Source organism: Eptesicus fuscus, chromosome 16, assembly GCF_027574615.1.
Source record: "Eptesicus fuscus isolate TK198812 chromosome 16, DD_ASM_mEF_20220401, whole genome shotgun sequence".
Taxonomy (NCBI): domain Eukaryota; kingdom Metazoa; phylum Chordata; class Mammalia; order Chiroptera; family Vespertilionidae; genus Eptesicus; species Eptesicus fuscus.
In genome coordinates, this window is record NC_072488.1 from 43,315,944 (window position 1) to 43,322,526 (window position 6,583).

Below are 6,583 nucleotides of genomic sequence, written 5' to 3' on the forward strand. Positions count from 1 at the left end.
CACCCCATTCCAAATACTAATTGCAAGTATCAGGTCTCCAGGTTACCCACACATTTTTATCCAATTTGGCCCTAAATGGGAGGTTCCCATGATCCCCGCCTCAGGTTCAATTAATTTTCTAGGGTGGCTCACAACTCAGGGAAACCCTTGCTTACACTTACCAGCTTAGTAAAGGAACTGATAGAGGGTACAGATGAACAGCCAGATGAAAAAGAGCAGAGGACGAGGTCTGGGGGTCGCTGAGTACAGGAGCTTTGTCCCCGTGGAGATGGGTGTGTTACGTTCCTCGTACATGACTATGTTCAGCAACCTGAATGCTCTTTGAAAGCTGCACTTCAGGTGATTTTATGGAGGTTTCCTCATGTGGCTATGATTGATTATCAACTCCATTTATAGCCTCCTCCCCTCTCTGGTGGATGGAGGGTGGGGCTGGAAATGCCAACCTTCTCCCCATGGCTTGGTCTTTCTGGTGATCAGCCCCCATCCACGCATCATCCAGGAGCCCATCCAGAGTTGTCTCAATAGAACAAAAGAAGCTCCAAGTGTCCTGTCACTCAGGAATTTACAAGGGTTTCAGGGGCTCTGTGCCAGGAGTCGGGGGAGAGACAATACTTATTTTCAATGATCTCACAGAGGCTGAGGGTCAAGATGCCCAGTTCTCACAAGTCCCCACCTGCCCATAATGGTTGGTGGTGGGATGTGCACAGGGGCTGTTTCGGGGCAGCGTTCCCACACTCACTGTCCTTGTCTGACCCTTTGAATTTGCATGTGTAGCAGGTCAAGCAGGAGGAGGAAATGTGGTCCAATGTCAAGGAGAATTTCTGGATGGTCGCAGGCACTGATGCATCAGTAATCCAGGCACCTGGGGAGTTTCTCCATCCTGGACATCCCTGGACCACACCTGAAGCTGGGTGGGCAGGAATAGCCCTTCCCACTCTCACTGAGGTTACTGTCTTCAGGACTCAGCTCAACCCCTTTCCCAGAAGCTCCCCAACTTCTGTGCCCCCACAGCTGTGTTTGCCTTCTCTGCTCTTGCAAAGCAGTTCTTGCATGCACCTTTCTGCCACAGCCCCTTAGATCCTAGTGTGTTGGGGAGATAGGAGCACCCTCACTCCCAGCTCATTTAGTCCAATCCTCTGAGGCCAGAGACAGCAAAGGAAGCTGCGGGAGCCTGCACAGCCACGGAGGGGAGAGCAGAACCCAGGGCTCCACGCTCTGCCTCCTAGGCTGCCAGTTTGTATGAGTGCCATCCCTTCATTTGTTTATTCATGTACTCATTTAGTCAACAAGAATTTATTGAGTGTGTGCTGACCACAGGAGTAAGGAGGGTGGACAGCTGAGACTGATGCTGCCCTTGGGAAAGCAGACAGAGCTGGACAAGCAAGTGTCCCTGTGCGCTGCAAGGCTGCTTCAGAGCCAGCGGTGGGGTGGGAGGGGCAGTCCCACTGGAGCGAGCAAGTGGGTGGGGGCGCCCTTGGAAGGCTTCCGGGAGAGACTACGGCCCTAGGGCTTGTGGGATGGGGGGGATGGGGTGAGGCAGGAATTAAGATTAAGGGCAGAGGAGGCTTGGGATGGGAGGCAGGGACCCCAGTATCTAGCTATCTCCTAGGACTGTCCCCCAAGGACTGTGGGCCTGACCTCTGCTTGACCTCCCCGCTCCCCTCTGGACTGTGGCCCCTCTCAGCCGCCTCATTCGCTTCCCCTTGCACCTCCAGAGGAAGTGTCCCTCTCTCCTCACTAGGCTCCCACCTTCTCCTCGCCTCCCTGTCACCTCCACTCTAGAAAGAGCCTTCCCTTTCCCCACCTGCCTCTCTCTCAGCCCCCAGCATCTGCTGGGGAAATTGGGCCATTTGGAGAATAAAGGGGAAGGCAGGAGGGAGGAAACTCCCGTCTCAAGGCCCAGTGCACAGCTGGGGTGAAAACCTGTTCCTCGTTAACACCCTGAGTCAGGGAACAGAATGGGGGGGAGGGGGGGGACGGTGTTGTGTCTCCTCGGTCCTCCTGCAGGGACCAGGAGGTGAAAGGCATGCTGGGAGATACTAGCGGGGGGGGGGGGGGGGGGGGGGGGGGAGGGGAATTATTGGGAGCAGATGGGAAGGAATGGTGGGAGGGGCAGGGAGGTGGGGGAGGAAAAGGGTCAGCCTAGGGGTGGGAGAGTGGTGGGATTATGTGTGGGAGGGGACTGGAGAGACCCTCACTCAGATCACTGGGGTCCTGAGCCAATTATCTGGAAATCTCTCCTCCATGGGTAGTTCTTTGTCTAGACCAGTGATGGGCAACCTTTTGAGCTTGGTGTGTCAAACTTCGCCAAAAAACTGAGCATAATTCGGGTAGTGTGTCACTTTGAGGAAAAAACTAACTCCAAGACTCTAGTTGCAAATGTTTCATCCTCAGGAGCAGCAAATGTTTCATCCTCGGCATGCGGCCGCGTGTCATCAGAAATGGCTACACGTGTCAGTGCTGACACACGTGTCATAGGTTCGCCATCACTGCTCTAGACTCTAGGGAAAACAAGATTTGGGGCACACAGAGGCCTTCAGGAAGGGCAGAGTCAAGAGCCATGTCTGTCTGTGAGAGTGTGAGAGTGCGCCCAATCAGAAGCCCTGGCAGACACTGGGGATCCGCACCATCCTGCCCCTCTCATGAACCCCTCTGAGGTCTGAGGGTCGCTGTCCAGGGCACTGGCCGGGGTGGGGTGAGGGGTGGGAGCATACATTAAGGTTGGACTGTGTACAAGGAAGCTGGGGTCTGCTAGATTGGAAACAGGAGGCTGGACACAGGGCCTAGGAAGGAAGGAGGTGGGTATTCCACAGAGGGGGGGTTTCAAGGGCATCGTGACCAATGACCAGCATTCAGAGAGTTGCCAGTAATGGTGACAGTGCTGACAGTGACAGTGTGATGGTGGTGATGGGGCAATAATGCGGAGACTGCTGTCCTCAGTGTGGCTCACACCAATGCCTAATTTCATGAGGTATCAGGTTGGTGAGCCTTTCTCTTCAGCAGGACCCCACACCCTCATCTTCAGGCCCCAGAAACACCTTGGACTCAGCTGGGCCACATTCTAGTCTTCATCCCCGACCCCCTCCTCATCCTCGGCCCTCAGCCCAGAGCTGATTCTTTCTGCAGAGAGCAGTGGAGTGGTGTCCAAGTCCCCAGCCATGTTCAAATCCACGTGATTTAGGTCCTGGAGCAAGAGTTGGGGCTGGAAAGGGTGGGGTCAGGACTCCAGCTGTATACCCCCTGACCCCTGCTCCTCAGGCATTTGTCCCTCGTAACCCAGGCCCAGCCAGGGCCCGGCCTGCACTTCCTGCGCCACATGGCTTGGGCCCAGATTCCTCCTCCAATGTTTTAATTAGATCCCTCGCTCATTAGATGCCCAAATGCCTTCCAGACACTCTGCAGCTGCTCTGCCCTCCCCACACCTGCCCGGCCAGCTGGGCCTCCCCCACACCTGGAAGACATTGAAGCCTCCAGCCCCTCCCTGTGGCCTTGAACGGCTGGGACTAGGAGAGGAGACTGGGGGAGGGTGAGAGGCCACAGGAGGTGCCCCTGCAGGGAAGGCTGGGAAGAGAGTCATGGTGACAGCACAGAGGACAAGGGTCCCGATGCATGTCCACGTCGGCCAGGGGAGTCAAGTCTCGTCTGTGGCCTCCGTGCCAGGCCCTCCCCCCAGGCCCCTTGGAGTGGACTGCTCAGGGCCCAGAGTTCGCCTTTTGTATGTGTGGAGTGGCCACAAGGGGTACGTGAGAGAGACAGATACTCAGAAAGGGGACTTCGGAAAGCTGGGCTTTGATCTCAGCAGGCTTTCCTGCAGAATTTGCCAACCCCAATCATCGTTCAATGAGTGTTAGAAAGAGGGTCACATCCAAGGTCATAGAAAATGGCCCAGGATTGAACTCAGATTTGCCCCTAGAAACAATCACCCATCCTGGTCCAGGGGGCACCAGCCACAAAGAATCTAATGAATTTATTTAACATTCACTGCTATACACGTATGAGGAGACAGGCACTGTTTTCAGGACTTTGCAAATAGCTACTCATTTAATCTCACCATAATCCTACGAGAGAGTTACTATTATTTGTCCTCATTTAACAGAGCAGTTGGAAAACTTACTCAAGTTCACACAGGTTGTAAGAGGCTGGTGACGGCAGGATTCTAGTCCCAGGGGTCTGTGCTCCCCGTCCTCCTGCCCTGATGCCTCACTAAGTAACCCCGAATGGTGTGTCCTGGCATGGGACAGTGGTGGCCCTATGAAGGCTCCCCCCAACCAGGAAACAATAGGTGCTGGAATTGCTGCCACCCCAGGGAGATGGGAGATTCTGGTGGTGTGACCAGGGACAGGTGAGCTAGTTCATGTCTTCCTGACGCAGGTTGCGTGGTGTACGATGGGAAAACTATCCTAAGCTCCTAGAACTGCCTTGAGCATCAGCTAGAGTGGCAGAGCCTCCCCTTGCTTCCCCATCTGATTCTGATCCCTGCCCAGGAGGATGAGAGTCTCAGCTGCTGCTCAGCACCTCCACTCCCCAACCCCCACCCAACTCATAGGATGACGGGTTTTTAAGAGATACATCCCCTTCCCTGAATGAATGGAGGAGGACTGCCAGTTATTAAAGCAGGTGAAAGCAGAGATGAGCTGGCTAAAGTGGGGTTTGGGTGAGGGTGATGGTGAGGAGGCTGGTGTTGGGCTGCCCAGTCCCCAGCACTCCTCCATTCTGCAAGCACCCTAAGAGCCCTAGGACTCCCCCGAACTCAGAGTCATTGTCCTGAAGGGGCCAGCTGACCACCTAATGGGGGGCAGCTGGTGCCCTGGTTGACGTCCCAGCCAGTCCCTCTGGAGCCTGCCTCAGGGCTCTCTCTCTTCTCTCATGTGATGTGACGACAGTTTTGGGCTAAATGAGTTGGTCTGGCAGGAGATATGGAAATAACAGCATTGAACTGGGGTTCCCTTACACGTAGGGAGCAAAGAAGGGAAGCAGAGAGAGAGCCACCCTGCCAGCAGCCATCCCAACTGTGTGTATGTGTGTGTGTGTGTATGTGTGTGTGTGTGTGTGTGTGTGTGTGTATGTATGTGTGTGTGTGTGTGAGTGTGTGCGTGTGTGTGTGTGTGTGAGAGAGAGAGTGTGTGTGTGTGTGTGTTAGTACCTGAAATGGTTTTTCCATCCACCTTCCGCCCCTCATTGTCAGCTTCCCCAGCAGGACGCTGGGAGGACTGGCTGCCAGGACCAGCTGTAAATGTCAAGGCCTGGAAAATCCGACCAGCCCCCATGGCCCTACATTACCGTCCCAGGCAGCAAGATCATGGACGCAGGCACAGGGGGAGAATGACGAAGTTCATCCCCCACCTTACCCCTTCCCACCTCTGTAGAATCACTCTGCTGCCAGCCGGGACCCCATGCCTCCCAGATCCGGGCTCCTCCATAGCCATCCTGCACACCTTGACCAGCTCAGGCCGCGCCATATCCCTGCTGCTCAAGAACCTACCATGGCTCTTACCACCCAGCTGAGTTCATACTAGGTCTTCAGCCTAGTACTTAAGTTCCTGCCATTCGTTTAGTGAAGGGGATTTGTATCTTAAAAAACCATCAGCCTATGGGTTGGGGAGCAGAGGTGAGGAGCCGCAGCTGAGACTCTGGTCCTGCCAGGCAGGGCTCAGAATCAGATGGGGAAGCACGGGAGGCTCTACCGCTCTCTACGCCATGCTCAGGGCAGTTCTAGGGGATGAGGATGGCTAATCTCGCGGAGCTAGTGTTCTCTCGTGCTCTATTGGGATCTGCTGCCCTAACCAATTGCTGCATAATTTTTTCTAACTTGAGGGCAAGGTAAACATTACTGTCCCACCCAGAGAAAAGAACAGTAACCAGGCAGCTTTTTATTGTTAGATCATCAGTGAGTAGTTCAGTTTGTGACATTGTCATCCTTGCCTGTTAGAATGCTGAGTGAGGGTCCCCAAACTTACAAGTTTCCTTCCTTCCTCTCTTTCTTCCTCTCTCTCTCTCTCTCTCTCTCTCTCTCTCTCTCTCTCTCTCTCTCTCCCTTTCCTCTCTCCCTCCCTCCCTTCCTCCCTCCTTTCCTTCCTTCCTTCCTTCCTTCCTTCCTTCCTTCCTTCCTTCCTTCCTTCCTTCCCACCAACTAATGCTGACTGGCAGGTGTACCCTGGTGTGGATTGCATATCAGGGCCCTGGAGGGCAGCTCTTTGCCATCAGATGTCATCGAGCCTTTGCTACATTTCAGTTGCAGCCTTGCCTGGAGGCTGAGTAATGGACAGCTGTCAGTGGGATAACCCTTCCCCTTCCCCTTCACCTTGTGTGCATGACCCCTAAATCCCTTTGCTGAAGTTGGTGCTGTGTGGAAGTGGTGGTCTGGGACGCTTTACTCCAAGATCTGAACACCAGCAGTGTTGCGCCACCTGGGAGCTTGTTAGAAATGCAGAGTCTCAGGTCCCACCGCAGACCTATTGAACCAGAATCTGCATTTAGCCACCCCAGGTGATTTATAGGCAGACTCATTGAGGTGTGAGAAGTACTAGTCTGGAACAGTGGTTTTTTAGAACCACAGGTTAAGACACAAAGTGGATTATAAAAC

The 6,583-nt window shown here is 54.2% G+C and overlaps 1 long non-coding RNA gene across 1 annotated transcript; it reads right to left on the minus strand.

The window, feature by feature from the left end:
• Positions 1-2,484: 2,484 nt before the first annotated feature.
• On the minus strand, positions 2,485-3,510 carry LOC129151923 (uncharacterized). The gene is made up of 3 exons (XR_008558642.1): positions 3,452-3,510; positions 3,039-3,184; positions 2,485-2,501 (listed from the first exon to the last, which is right to left on the minus strand). It is a non-coding gene; the product is annotated as an uncharacterized LOC129151923 (long non-coding RNA).
• Positions 3,511-6,583: the final 3,073 nt, after the last annotated feature.